This window comes from Lipophrys pholis (assembly GCF_963383615.2).
Source record: "Lipophrys pholis genome assembly, chromosome: 14".
Lineage (NCBI taxonomy): Eukaryota > Metazoa > Chordata > Actinopteri > Blenniiformes > Blenniidae > Lipophrys > Lipophrys pholis.
In genome coordinates, this window is record NC_137633.1 from 21,915,923 (window position 1) to 21,931,195 (window position 15,273).

Sequence of the window (15,273 nt, forward strand, 5' to 3'; positions counted from 1 at the left end):
GGAGCCGATAATGTTGAGGAGTCGTCTGGTGTTTAATGAGGAACTTCTTCCTGCCATGAACTCAGTCTGATTGGTGGAAATCTGGGGAGGCAGAGCCTATTGTTGGCGTGTGGCAAAGACCTCAGCAAGAATCTTTTATTCAACATTCAAAAGTGAGATGGGTCTGTAATTATGGCATTCAAGGGGATCCTTGCCTTTTTTTAGAAGAAGAGAAATGTTTGCTTCAGACAGGGTTGGGGGCAGTTTGCCTTTAATCAAGGATTCATGATAAGCCACTGTCTTTTAGACGCTCTCACAGGCTGTGGTGGGGCCTGCTGGATCGCCCCACGCCAAGTGACTCCAGCACAATGTTTTCCACCCTCATTTCTTTCCTTTAATTCTGTTGTTTAGAATTTAATTATTCAGGTTCCTTTCAGTGCATTTCCTTCATTGCATAAATTGTTTTAGTTCTCTGTATTTGTTTCCTTTCTTTTGGTTTCTCTTAATGATGTGATTGTATTTGATTTATTCACTTTGTCCACACCAGTTGTCTGAGCTTCTGGGGAGGTTTTATTAACCTGTGTTTTCTTAGTCTCCAGGTAGTGTAGGTTGACTGCAGCAGTTTCTTCCATAGTGGTGGTGCAGTCTTCACAGTCGTCTCCCTCTTACTTTGATTCTGTGAGTATTTGCAGTGTCACAGATGATTCAGTTGAGGATTCCCGTCTCATTTGGTTGCCCTGCCGCATGCTGAGCTCCGGCCCTGACCTCACCCTCTTTCTTGTCTAGTTGCTCATTTTAGTGTGAACATGTTTGACTTTATTAATCTAATTAAAAATATTTTTTAATTGATTTGTAAATGGTCTTGGCTCGTGGTATCTTTGAACCTGTTTGACCTTATGTAGTAAAAGACCTTAGATAGGAGTTCCTGGGGTGCAATTCCCCAGGAAATTAGTATTATGACCTCTGGTCGGGAGCAGTTGGTCATTAGGGGCAGGTGGAGCTGAGCACCACATGATGAACCAGTGAAAAATAACTGCAGGCAAAGTACATTATTAATCCTTTAAGATCATCTATAGTATTTTATTTTCTGTGAATATAGCTTCCTCCTGAGTTGCATATTTGTGTGTGAGGATTGAACTTCCTGGTTCTTGGTCTCCTCTTGCTGCTTCAGGCTGAGTTTTCTCCTGATCCACACTGATGGTTGCATGAGTTGGACGAGCTCCTCTCTCTCAATGCAGTTTGTATTTCATGCAGTCATATGTAAGTGTTCATGCTCAGGCTGTGGTACATTCATTCAGATCACGTGATTTTTATGTAGAGTGGGGCTTGCAGCCCGAAGCCCTGCTCCAGGATGATTTAGAAGCTCAGAGCTGATTGGCTGGCGTCAATGTAGGCACTGCTTGACAGAACCAGAGTGAGTTGTGACGCCAGCTTATGCACCGCTAGAGCTAACAGTTAAGAATCCAAATTAATGAGGTTGGTTATTTACTGGTGTATAAATTTAAAACTCTGACTTTAGAGGAGAAACTGGAGGTAAAGTGAGTGTAAGGTCATAATAAAATCTGTGTAAGAATCTCACTTGTAAATCAATATGCTGGTCGTCTAGTGGAGGAATTCTTTCCTTGCAATCAGTAGGCCCGTGTTCAACTCCCCACCGAGACACAGTTTAGTTTATTAAATTATCTAATCAGAGGCTATTCCCCGTGTTAAACCTTTTCACAAGATGGGATCCTACAGTATATGGTTGTCATAAAGATGTTGGAGCACAAAACTTCTGCACAAACTTTAGTTTGGTATTAAGTGGTGTTGAACTCTGCGCTCAGTAGACCTGAAATAAAATCTCATCACTAAGTATTTACATGTTGAAACACCACTGCCTCTGGTGAAGAAACATCTGATCTCAATAAATAAATTCATAAGTTCAGTTTATGTTAGAGATTTCTAAAGTGTGTGTGTGTGTGTGTGTGTGTGTGTGTGTGTGTGTGTGTGTGTGTGTGTGTGTGTGTGTGTGTGTGTGTGTGTGTGTGTGTGTGTGTGTGTGTGTGTGTGTGTGTGTGTGTGTGTGTGTGTGTGTGTGTGTGTGTGTGTGTTCAGTGAAGTGTATCAGTGTGCAGCAGTCAGTTTCTGTTCAGTCTGACTGAGGGAGGTTTTTGTACGACGGTTTTTCACTGTGTGAACACCAACTGACTGTTGATTTCATGATAACTCTGACAGTAATAAACTGCAGCATCTTCAGCTTGAACTCCACTGATGGTCAGCGTGAAGTCAGAGTTTGATCCACTGCCTGTAAAACGAGCTGGAGTCCCTGATGCTCGAGAGTTGGTGTAGTAAATGAGCAATTTGGGAGGTTGTCCATCTCTCTGTTGGTACCAGGCTAAATAGTGATAAGCACCACCAGAAGAAACAGCCTGACTGGTCCTACATGTGATGGTGACGGAGGCTCCCAGAGCAGAGCTGACTGCTCCAGGCTGAGTCACAGTGACCTGGCCTCTGGACTCTGAGGAAACACAGACAGAAACATCAAGCAGCCTCATGGTTTTGTGGGCTTCATTTCAGAGGGACGGATGTTGACAGAGGAGAGGAGTTTGATTCTCTGGACTTTACCTGTGAAGCAGCAGCAGAGGAGAGTCCAGATGAGGACGCAGATCACACTCATGTTTCTGATGAGGAGGATTTCTCTGTCTTCTGTTGTCATGAAGGACGGCTGTCAGTCATCCAGTCTTCCACTGTCAGGACTATAAACTCTCCCAGAGCACTGGAGCATGGTGCTGCTGATGCAAAGTGGCTCTATGGAAATGTTCTGACTGACTCCAACAGGGACCTGGATCACTTTCATCTCTCATTTTCACTCTGGATTATAACTTTTATGACAATATTAAGGGATTAAACTGAATAATTAAAGATACGTCTGTAGTTTTTATATTTTTTTACATTTTCTAATTTTGCTGTCAAATCCCTTCAGGAATAAATTCCAATAGACATAATAGAAATAATAGAAAATGATCTTTAAAACAATCTCTATAAATATATGTATTTCAAGTAGACATTGCAGATGAAAGAATTGTTCTCTTGTGTTCCGTTAGGATCAGGTGGTAAAAGTTGTTTTGGTGAGTTTGTTTGTTTCACAATCAGAGAGCGGCGTCTCTCTACAGTCAGAGGTTTTTGTACAGCGGCTCAATGAGTTTGTATCACTGTGGTACACGTTCGGTGGAGGAACCAGACTGGATGTTGGAAGTAAGTTTATTCTCCTTTTAATACTTTCAACTAAATAATTCAAATTCATACATTAAACCTTGTTTTGAAGGATTTGAGATTAGAAAGATGTTTTCTTTTCTTAATAATTATTGTAGAGATCAAGTTTTAATCTCCATTGATTTCATGTAGTTTAGCTCAGCTCTGTTTCACTTTAATTTTATCACAGAGAAAAGTTATTAGTTTTAAATCTACACCGGATTAAAATCTCATTAGGATTAAATGACAAAACAAAAGATATTGTCAGTCTTTAAAAGTGCTCAGTTAGAGCCTGATGGCTGTGGAACACACTGTTTTAACTCTACCAGTCTCATGTTGAAGCTGTTTTTACACTGACCTGTGTATTTAGTGACATTTCTGGTGCACTGGTCTGTCTTTGGGCTGAGTTTTAGTTGACATGTCCACTGTTTGAAATGTGTTTGTGTTGGAATGTGTGCAGGTTTTATCCTTCTTGTTTTATTCAGTGTCTCTTCGTCACAGCTGGATTTATTCTTGGTTCTATAGAATGTTTCCCAATTCTGTTTCTGCTGATACTTTACAATTCATGTTATTTTACAGTAAAATAGAAATACTGATGATAAATGTAAAATAATCAAATCCTCCAAAGAAAACATCTTTATTTACTGTTTATTTCATATTTTTCTCCTAAAAATTTAAAATATTAATTAGATTTGAAGTTCATGTTAAAGTTTCCAGTCATAAGTTCTAAAGTGTAAACTTTCTGATAACGTTGATGCAAATGAAGAGTAAATGTTGAGGCATCAGCTTGTGTTCCTTCCTGTGTAGTTTGAGGTATTTCAGGTCAAAGTGTTGGATGATTCTCTCTGTGCTGATGTGCATGAGAGGCTTCTTAAAGGGAAGTGAAACAATGTGTGAGTGAGTGACTGCTGGAGCAGAAAAAGCCTCTGACAGCAACTTCTTCCAGGACAGAATCAGCTCTGTCCCACTAAAGCTGTCCAGGTGTGTGCTGCTTGATTGACAGCTGGGTGCTCCCTGTCCTCTAATTTGATTGGTGTCTCCTAGGTGATACCCGCCCCACCCTGACGGTGCTGCCCCCCTCCAGAGAGGAGCTGCAGCAGGGGAAGGCCACGCTCATGTGCCTGGCCAACGAGGGCTTCCCCTCAGACTGGAGTCTGAGCTGGAAGGTGGAGGACAGCAGCAGCAGCAGCAGCTGGGAGGAGAGCAGGAGCCCCGGGGTGCTGCAGGACGGCCTGTACAGCTGGAGCAGCACCCTGAGGCTCCCTGCAGACCAGTGGAGGAAGGTGGGCTCTGTGACCTGTGAGGCCACCCGGGGCTCCCAGACTCCCCTCAGAGAGACACTGAGGAGAGACCAGTGTTCCCAGTCCTGACCGGACTCACTGGGACTCTCACACTGCTTTTACTCTCACACTGATCTCACCTCTGTCATTCACCCTCTTTCACTTTCTTCTATCATCAAACCAAACTGACTTCATCAATATTCATCTTCTTTCATCATCATTTTCTTCAAGCTTTGACAAAATAAAGACAGTTTTCACCTCAATCTTTGGTCTTTCATGACTTTTTTACAGCAATAAAATAATCATGGCAAAGCGGTTTAGAAGATGAATGAATGGAAAAATACTATATGAGAGTGTTTATATCTTCACATCCTTATGTCTATCTTTCATTAAAACCTGGAAGTTGAAACGTATTTGCATGTCCTATAAATGGTTGGATTAGATTTTAACAGTGGCAGCCTTGCATTTCAGACCTCAGCCTTCACTAGTGCTGGTCTGAGTCAATCCACCCCTCAATAACTTTTTATGGCTTCAAAAACCAGGTCATCATGCAGAAATGCAGTATAAAAAGCCTTTGCATCACAGATAGATACTCGTGCTGCCAGAATAGTTGCTCCAAAAATAGACTATTGAGTATATTTGCAATAGCAATGTAAGTTGTGATGTTCTGTGTTTCCTGTTTGGTGCATCTCTCCTCCCTCTCTCCCCTTCTCCCCACTCTTCTGAGTGGTCCCGGTGTCGCCTGCCGTTTCGTCTCCGACGCTTGCTGCATGCACTTCAGTTTTTAGTTTTTTCAGCCGCACTCCGGCTCGCTTTGTGTTTTGCGGAGAAATAAACTGTTCCCTTTTCCTCCGATTATCCGTCTCTACTTTTGGGTTCCTTGTTTCGACATCATACAGAACCGGCCACTCCTCCATTCTCCTCCAAACTGACACAGGCAGAGCATGCATGCAGTGTGCAGGCTCGCCTGACCCGGCCATTTCTCCACTCTCAGCCAATCACAGGTCAACTCGCTCTAACGGTGCATTCAGGTAACACAAAAGAATGGGAACAAACTAACATGATCAATAAACCTTAACATTACAATCAGCCCCTTTTTTCAATCAATCAATCAATCAATCAATCAATCAATCAATCAATCAATCAATCAACGAAAGACTATTTGTTTGGGGGGGTGGCAGGCGGGGGGGGGGGGGGGGGGGGATTAAAATATTGCATAGAGCAGGTTGTGCAAACAAATAAATACTATTGCTCTATTTAAAACAGATAAATAGTGCAACAATAGAATAAACTATGTACTAATAAATACCAGTAATAGTAAAAATCTGATAATAAAACCATGAGTCAGATATAAATACAACAAAGAATGAAGGTCAAAGGTTAAATATGTATCAGCAGGAGGCCAGGCAGTGATCAGAACTCGGTTTCTGGTAAAATCAGTTTACATTTTTATGTTGAGATTGAGAGGGGCATGTTGTTGGCAGCTGCTGAAAGTAACTAAAAAGTTACTTGCAATCTAACTTAGTTACTTTACAGATTACTTGTTTTTAAAAGTAACTAAGTTACTTTTTAAAGGAGTAATTAGTAATCAGTAATTGGATTACTTCTTCAAGGTATCTGTAGCAACGCTGCATATCCAGCTTACTCGCAACGAGAGGAGGAACATTTATTTTAAAAAGGTCCTCAATAGAAGTCGTGATAAATATGCCGAGGTATTTAAACCCTTCCAGGACTGTTCTAAATGGAAAAGAGAAGGACGGCATCATCCTAGACAGGTGGTTGACAGGGAGGACTTCACTTTTACAGAAATTTAATTTATAACCAGTGTATTTGCCGAAATTAGTTAAAATATCTATGATAACTGGGACTTATGAGCCAGAGTTTGATATATATAAAGCAGCCTAATCCAGACAATACAGTCGGGGCTGAAACCAAATTTTGACAAGACGTAGTACAGGTATTCCCACTAAACTCTGTCAAACGATTTCTCTGTGTCTAACGAGAGTACAGCCTCAGGTATTACAGGGTTGGTGGAGCCGATAATGTTGAGGAGTCGTCTGGTGTTTAATGAGGAACTTCTTCCTGCCATGAACTCAGTCTGATTGGTGGAAATCTGGGGAGGCAGAGCCTATTGTTGGCGTGTGGCCAAGACCTCAGCAAGAATCTTTTATTCAACATTCAAAAGTGAGATGGGTCTGTAATTATGGCATTCAAGGGGATCCTTGCCTTTTTTTAGAAGAAGAGAAATGTTTGCTTCGGACAGGGTTGAGGGTGGTTTGCCTTTAATCAAGGATTCATGATAAGCCACTGTCTTTTAGACGCTCTCACAGGCTGTGCTGGGGCCTGCTGGATCGCCCCACACCAAGTGACTCCAGCACAATGTTTTCCACCCTCATTTCTTTCCTTTAATTCTGTTGTTTAGAATTTAACTATTCAGGTTCCTTTCAGTGCATTTCCTTCATTGCATGAATTGTTTTAGTTCTCTGTATTTGTTTCTTTTCTTTTGGTTTCTCTTAATGATGTGATTGTATTTGATTTATTCACTTTGTCCACACCAGTTGTCTGAGCTTGTGGGGAGGTTTTATTAACCTGTGTTTTCTTAGTCTCCAGGTGGTGTAGGTTGACTGCAGCAGTTTCTTCCATAGTGGTGGTGCAGTCTTCACAGTCGTCTCCCTCTTACTTTGATTCTGTGAGTATTTGCAGTGTCACAGGTGATTCAGTTGAGGATTCCCGTCTCATTTGGTTGCCCTGCCGCATGCTGAGCTCCGGCCCTGACCTCACCCTCTTTCTTGTCTAGTTGCTCATTTTAGTGTGAACATGTTTGACTTTATTAATCTAATTAAAAATATTTTTTAATTGATTTGTAAATGGTCTTGGCTCGTGGTATCTTTGAACCTGTTTGACCTTATGTAGTAAAAGACCTTAGATAGGAGTTCCTGGGGTGCAATTCCCCAGGAAATTAGTATTATGACCTCTGGTCAGGAGCAGTTGGTCATTAGGGGCAGGTGGAGCTGAGCACCACATGATGAACCAGTGAAAAATAACTGCAGTCAAAGTACATTATTAATCCTTTAAGATCATCTATAGTATTTTATTTTCTGTGAATATAGCTTCCTCCTGAGTTGCATATTTGTGTGTGAGGATTGAACTTCCTGGTTCTTGGTCTCCTCTTGCTGCTTCAGGCTGAGTTTTCTCCTGATCCACACTGATGGTTGCATGAGTTGGACGAGCTCCTCTCTCTCAATGCAGTTTGTATTTCATGCAGTCATATGTAAGTGTTCATGCTCAGGCTGTGGTACATTCATTCAGATCACGTGATTTTTATGTAGAGTGGGGCTTGCAGCCCGAAGCCCTGCTACAGGATGATTTAGAAGCTCAGAGCTGATTGGCTGGCGTCAATGTAGGCACTGCTTGACAGAACCAGAGTGAGTTGTGACGCCAGCTTATGCACTGCTAGAGCTAACAGTTAAGAATCCAAATTAATGAGGTTGGTTATTTACTGGTGTATAAATTTAAAACTCTGACTTTAGAGGAGAAACTGGAGGTAAAGTGAGTGTAAGGTCATAATAAAATCTGTGTAAGAATCTCACTTGTAAATCAATATGCTGCTCGTCTAGTGGAGGAATTCTTTCCTTGCAATCAGTAGGCCCGTGTTCAACTCCCCACCGAGACACAGTTTAGTTTATTAAATTATCTAATCAGAGGCTATTCCCCGTGTTAAACCTTTTCACAAGATGGGATCCTACAGTATATGGTTGTCATAAAGATGTTGGAGCACAAAACTTCTGCACAAACTGTAGTTTGGTATTAAGTGGTGTTGAACTCTGCGCTCAGTAGACCTGAAATAAAATCTCATCACTAAGTATTTACATGTTGAAACACCACTGCCTCTGGTGAAGAAACATCTGATCTCAATAAATAAATTCATAAGTTCAGTTTATGTTAGAGATTTCTAAAGTGTGTGTGTGTGTGTGTGTGTGTGTGTGTGTGTGTGTGTGTGTGTGTGTGTGTGTGTGTGTGTGTGTGTGTGTGTGTGTGTGTGTGTGTGTGTGTGTGTGTGTGTGTGTGTGTGTTTGTGTGTGTGTGTGTGTGTGTGTGTGTGTGTGTGTTCAGTGAAGTGTATCAGTGTGCAGCAGTCAGTTTCTGTTCAGTCTGACTGAGGGAGGTTTTTGTACGACGGTTTTTCACTGTGTGAACACCAACTGACTGTTGATAACATGATAACTCTGACAGTAATAAACTGCAGCATCTTCAGCTTGAACTCCACTGATGGTCAGCGTGAAGTCAGAGTTTGATCCACTGCCTGTAAAACGAGCTGGAGTCCCTGATGCTCGAGAGTTGGTGTAGTAAATGAGCAATTTGGGAGGTTGTCCATCTCTCTGTTGGTACCAGGCTAAATAGTGATAAGCACCACCATAAGAAACAGCCTGACTGGTCCTACATGTGATGGTGACGGAGGCTCCCGGAGCAGAGCTGACTGCTCCAGGCTGAGTCACTGTGACCTGGCCTCTGGACTCTGAGGAAACACAGACAGAAACATCAAGCAGCCTCATGGTTTTGTGGGCTTCATTTCAGAGGGACGGATGTTGACAGAGGAGAGGAGTTTGATTCTCTGGACTTTACCTGTGAAGCAGCAGCAGAGGAGAGTCCAGATGAGGACGCAGATCACACTCATGTTTCTGATGAGGAGGATTTCTCTGTCTTCTGTTGTCATGAAGGACGGCTGTCAGTCATCCAGTCTTCCACTGTCAGGACTATAAACTCTCCCAGAGCACTGGAGCATGGTGCTGCTGATGCAAAGTGGCTCTATGGAAATGTTCTGACTGACTCCAACAGGGACCTGGATCACTTTCATCTCTCATTTTCACTCTGGATTATAACTTTTATGACAATATTAAGGGATTAAACTGAATAATTAAAGATACGTCTGTAGTTTTTATATTTTTTTACATTTTCTAATTTTGCTGTCAAATCCATTTAGGAATAAATTCCAATAGACATAATAGAAATAATAGAAAATGATCTTTAAAACAATCTCTATAAATATATGTATTTCAAGTAGACATTGCAGATGAAAGAATTGTTCTCTTGTGTTCCGTTAGGATCAGGTGGTAAAAGTTGTTTTGGTGAGTTTGTTTGTTTCACAATCAGAGAGCGGCGTCTCTCTACAGTCAGAGGTTTTTGTACAGCGGCTCAATGAGTTTGTATCACTGTGGTACACGTTTGGTGGAGGAACCAGACTGGATGTTGGAAGTAAGTTTATTCTCCTTTTAATACTTTCAACTAAATAATTCAAATTCATACATTAAACCTTGTTTTCAAGGATTTGAGATTAGAAAGATGTTTTTTTTTCTTAATAATTATTGTAGTGATCAAGTTTTAATCTCCATTGATTTCATGTAGTTTAGCTCAGCTCTGTTTCACTTTAATTTTATCACAGAGAAAAGTTCTTAGTTTTAAATTTACACCGGATTAAAATCTCATTCGGATTAAATGACAAAACAAAAGATATTGTCAGTCTTTAAAAGTGCTCAGTTAGAGCCTGATGGCTGTGGAACACACTGTTTTAACTCGACCAGTCTCATGTTGAAGCTGTTTTTACACTGACCTGTGTATTTAGTGACATTTCTGGTGCACTGGTCTGTCTTTGGGCTGAGTTTTAGTTGACATGTCCACTGTTTGAAATGTGTTTGTGTTGGAATGTGTGCAGGTTTTATTCTTCTTATTTTATTGAGTGTCTCTTCATCACTGCTGGATTTATTCTTGGTTCTATAGAATGTTTCCAAATTCTGTTTCTGCTGATACTTTACAATTCATGTTATTTTACAGTAAAATAGAAATACTGATGATAAATGTAAAATAATCAAATCCTCCAAAGAAAACATCTTTATTTACTGTTTATTTCATATTTTTCTCCTAAAAATTGAAAATATTAATTTAGATTTGAAGTTCATGTTAAAGTTTCCAGTCATAAGTTCTAAAGTGTAAACTTTCTGATAACGTTGATGCAAATGAAGAGTAAACGTTGAGACATCAGCTTGTGTTCCTTCCTGTGTAGTTTGAGGTATTTCAGGTCAAAGTGTTGGATGATTCTCTCTGTGCTGATGTGCATGAGAGGCTTCTTAAAGGGAAGTGAAACAATGTGTGAGTGAGTGACTGCTGGAGCAGAAAAAGCCTCTGACAGCAACTTCTTCCAGGACAGAATCAGCTCTGTCCCACTAAAGCTGTCCAGGTGTGTGCTGCTTGATTGACAGCTGGGTGCTCCCTGTCCTCTAATTTGATTGGTGTCTCCTAGGTGATACCCGCCCCACCCTGACGGTGCTGCCCCCCTCCAGAGAGGAGCTGCAGCAGGGGAAGGCCACGCTCATGTGCCTGGCCAACGAGGGCTTCCCCTCAGACTGGAGTCTGAGCTGGAAGGTGGAGGACAGCAGCAGCAGCAGCAGCAGCTGGGAGGAGAGCAGGAGCCCCGGGGTGCTGCAGGACGGCCTCTACAGCTGGAGCAGCACCCTGAGGCTCCCTGCAGACCAGTGGAGGAAGGTGGGCTCTGTGACCTGTGAGGCCACCCGGGGCTCCCAGACTCCCCTCAGAGAGACACTGAGGAGAGACCAGTGTTCCCAGTCCTGACCGGACTCACTGGGACTCTCAAACTGCTTTTACTCTCACACTGATCTCACCTCTGTCATTCACCCTCTTTCACTTTCTTCTATCATCACAGCAAACTGACTTCATCAATATTCATCTTCCTTCATCATCATTTTCTTCAAGCTTTGACAAAATAAAGACAGTTTTCACCTCAATCTTTGGTCTTTCATGACTTTTCTACAGCAATAAAATAATCATGGCAAAGCGGTTTAGAAGATGAATGAATGGAAAAATACTATATGAGAGTGTTTATATCTTCACATCCTTATTTATATCTTTCAATAAAACCTGGAAGTTGAAACGTATTTGCATGTCCTATAAATGGTTGGATTAGATTTTAACAGTGGCAGCCTTGCATTTCAGACCTCGGCCTTCACTAGTGCTGGTCTGAGTCAATCCACCCCTCACTAACCTTTTTATGGCTACAAAAACCAGGTCATCATGCAGAAATGCAGTATAAAAAGCCTTTGCATCACAGATAGATACTCGTGCCACCAGAATAAATACCTTTATGGATGAAAAAAATCAAAGTTCAAGTCTCCTTCTGTTTCAGCTGCATAAAAAAAGCGGCTGTTATTCCCAAAATTTCTGAACCCACAATCTTCTGTCAAGCGAGAGCCCTAAACAGTGCAGCAATGAGAGCGTTAACAATGACAATGACAATTGATAATGCTGATAAAACATTGAATCATGTACATAGTTGTATTCACCAGATGAAAAGTTATCAAAGTGACGAGTTTCTCCTTGGAGACTTAAAAAGTCAGAATTTTGACTTTATTCTGAGAATATTATATTAAAGTAAAATAAATAAAATCAGGATTTTGACTTTAAAGACGTATATTATAAAATGTTAATGCATCTTTAATGTGTCTAGAATCATCGTCCGTACATGGAAAATCAAAGAATTGAGAATAATTTTATCACATATAAAAATAACTCAGTGGAAACGCTGGCGTTAACAGCCATACGGTTCAGCAGAAATCAAGGTCAGATGTTATTAAGTTTGTGGCTGAAGCAGCAGGAAGATTTCTGGGAGTAAAGAATGACTCCCCACCGACACTTCATGCTTATAAGAGGGTGAGTCAGGAGGTGTCACTCCAGAAGTCCAGCAGCCGGTCTGACACAGGGGATGAGGAAGGTGAAGACATGGATGATGATGACTTCTTTGATGGTATCCAGGACGTTTAATTTTTTCATAATGGTCTGAGGAAAGGAGAGGTGGAGGTCTGCACAGCAGAGAAAAGACAGAACATGTGAGAGAAGAGACAGGAGAAGAAGCTCAGAGCAGAGGTGGTGAGGCTCTGAGGTCAAGCGTCCAGAGGGATGGACAGTTTTTTTGTTGTGATGACTGAATAAAGTTTAAATAAGTTCTTAAGTCATTCTGAGAAGAATTTTGATTCAATAAGTGAGTTTTACAATCATTTCTAGCTAAAAAAAACTCCTGCCAATAGTGCTTTTAGCTTCAGACATCTTAGTTGCTCCAAAAATAGACTATTGAGTATATTTGCAAGAGCAATGTAAGTTGTGATGTTCTGTGTTTCCTGTTTGGTGCATCTCTCCTCCCTCTCTCCCCTTCTCCCCACTCTTCTGAGTGGTCCCGGTGTCGCCTGCCGTTTCGTCTCCGACGCTTGCTGCATGCGCTTCAGTTTTTAGTTTTTTCAGCCGCACTCCGGCACTCCGGCTCGCTTTGTGTTTTACGGAGAAATAAACTGTTCCCTTTTCCTCCGATTATCCGTCTCTACTTTTGGGTTCCTTGTTTCGACATCACACAGAACCGGCCACTCCTCCATTCTCCTCCAAACTGACACACGCAGAGCATGCATGCAGTGTGCACGCTCACCTGACCCGCCCATTTCTCCACTCTCGGCCAATCACAGGTCAACTCGCTCTAACGGTGCGTTCAGGTAACACAAAAGAATGGGAACAAACTAACATGATCAATAAACCTTAACATTACAATCAGCCCCTTTTTTCAATCAATCAATCAATCAATCAATCAATCAATCAATCAATCAATCAATCAACGAAAGACTATTTGTTTGGGGGGGTGGCAGGCGGGGGGGGGGGGGGGGGGATTAAAATATTGCATAGAGCAGGTTGTGCAAACAAATAAATACTATTGCTCTATTTAAAACAGATAAATAGTGCAACAATAGAATAAACTATGTACTAATAAATACCAGTAATAGTAAAAATCTGATAATAAAACCATGAGTCAGATATAAATACAACAAAGAATGAAGGTCAAAGGTTAAATATGTATCAGCAGAAGGCCAGGCAGTGATCAGAACTCGGTTTCTGGTAAAACCAGTTGTCATTTTTATGTTGAGATTGAGAGGGGCATGTTGTTGGCAGCTGCTGAAAGTAACTAAAAAGTTACTTGCAATCTAACTGAGTTACTTTTAAAAACAAGTAATCAGTAAAGTAACTAAGTTACTTTTTAAAGGAGTAATTAGTCATCATTAATTGGATTACTTCTTCAAGGTATCTGTAGCAACAGTGCATATCCAGCTTACTCTCAACGAGAGGAGGAACATTTCTTTTAAAAAGGTCCTCAATAGAAGTCGTGATAAATATGCCGAGGTATTTAAACCCTTCCAGGACTGTTCTAAATGGAAAAGAGAAGGACGGCATCATCCTAGACAGGTGGTTGACAGGGAGGACTTCACTTTTACAGAAATTTTATTTATAACCAGTGTATTTTTCGAATTGAGTTAAAATATCTATGATAACTGGGACTTATGAGCCAGAGTTTGATATATATAATAACAGATCGTCCACATATAGTGAGAGCTTTTCAGTGATGGTATTTCTGGTGATGCCAAAAAAATTTCTCTTACCCCTGGAGCCAGATGGCCAACGGTTCGACAGCGAGAGCAAATAGGGGGAGGGAGAAGGGGCATCCCTGTCTTGTGCTCCGGAAAAGGGGGAAGGAGGGAGATCTCACATAGTTTGTGAGGATGTGGACAGTTAGGGACTTATAAAGCAGCCTAATCCAGACAATACAGTCGGGGCTGAAACCAAATTTTGACAAGGCGTAGTACAGGTATTCCCACTAAACCCTGTCAAATGATTTCTCTGCGTCTAACGAGAGTACAGCCTCAGGTATTACAGGGTTGGTGGAGCCGATAATGTTGAGGAGTCGTCTGGTGTTTAATGAGGAACTTCTTCCTGCCATGAACTCAGTCTGATTGGTGGAAATCTGGGGAGGCAGAGCCTATTGTTGGCGTGTGGCCAAGACTTCAGCAAGAATCTTTTATTCAACATTCAAAAGTGAGATGGGTCTGTAATTATGGCATTCAAGGGGATCCTTGTCTTTTTTTAGAAGAAGAGAAATGTTTGCTTCAGACAGGGTTGGGGGCAGTTTGCCTTTAATCAAGGATTCATGATAAGCCACTGTCTTTTAGACGCTCTCACAGGCTGTGCTGGGGCCTGCTGGATCGCCCCACGCCAAGTGACTCCAGCACAATGTTTTCCACCCTCATTTCTTTCCTTTAATTCTGTTGTTTAGAATTTAACTATTAAGGTTCCTTTCAGTGCATTTCCTTCATTGCATAAATTGTTTTAGTTCTCTGTATTTGTTTCCTTTCTTTTGGTTTCTCTTAATGATGTGATTGTATTTGATTTCTTCACTTTGTCCACACCAGTTGTCTGAGCTTGTGGGGAGGTTTTATTAACCTGTGTTTTCTTAGTCTCCAGGTGGTGTAGGTTGACTGCAGCAGTTTCTTCCATAGTGGTGGTGCAGTCTTCACAGTCGTCTCCCTCTTACTTTGATTCTGTGAGTATTTGCAGTGTCACAGGTGATTCAGTTGAGGATTCCCGTCTCATTTGGTTGCCCTGCCGCATGCTGAGCTCCGGCCCTGACCTCACCCTCTTTCTTGTCTAGTTGCTCATTTTAGTGTGAACATGTTTGACTGGTGTGTGACCTTATTCAGTTATATTTCTTTTTATCTATTAATCTAATTAAAAATATTTTTTAATTGATTTGTAAATGGTCTTGGCTCGTGGTATCTTTGAACCTGTTTGACCTTATGTAGTAAAAGACCTTAGATAGGAGTTCCTGGGGTGCAATTCCCCAGGAAATTAGTATTATGACCTCTGGTCAGGAGCAGTTGGTCATTAGGGGCAGGTGGAGCTGAGC

At 41.4% G+C, this 15,273-nt stretch overlaps 1 long non-coding RNA gene across 1 annotated transcript; it reads left to right on the top strand.

The window, feature by feature from the left end:
- Nucleotides 1-3,072: 3,072 nt before the first annotated feature.
- Nucleotides 3,073-4,753, top strand: LOC308119940. Its single transcript, XR_013936002.1, has 2 exons — nucleotides 3,073-3,213; nucleotides 4,255-4,753. It is a non-coding gene; the product is annotated as an uncharacterized lncRNA (long non-coding RNA).
- Nucleotides 4,754-15,273: the final 10,520 nt, after the last annotated feature.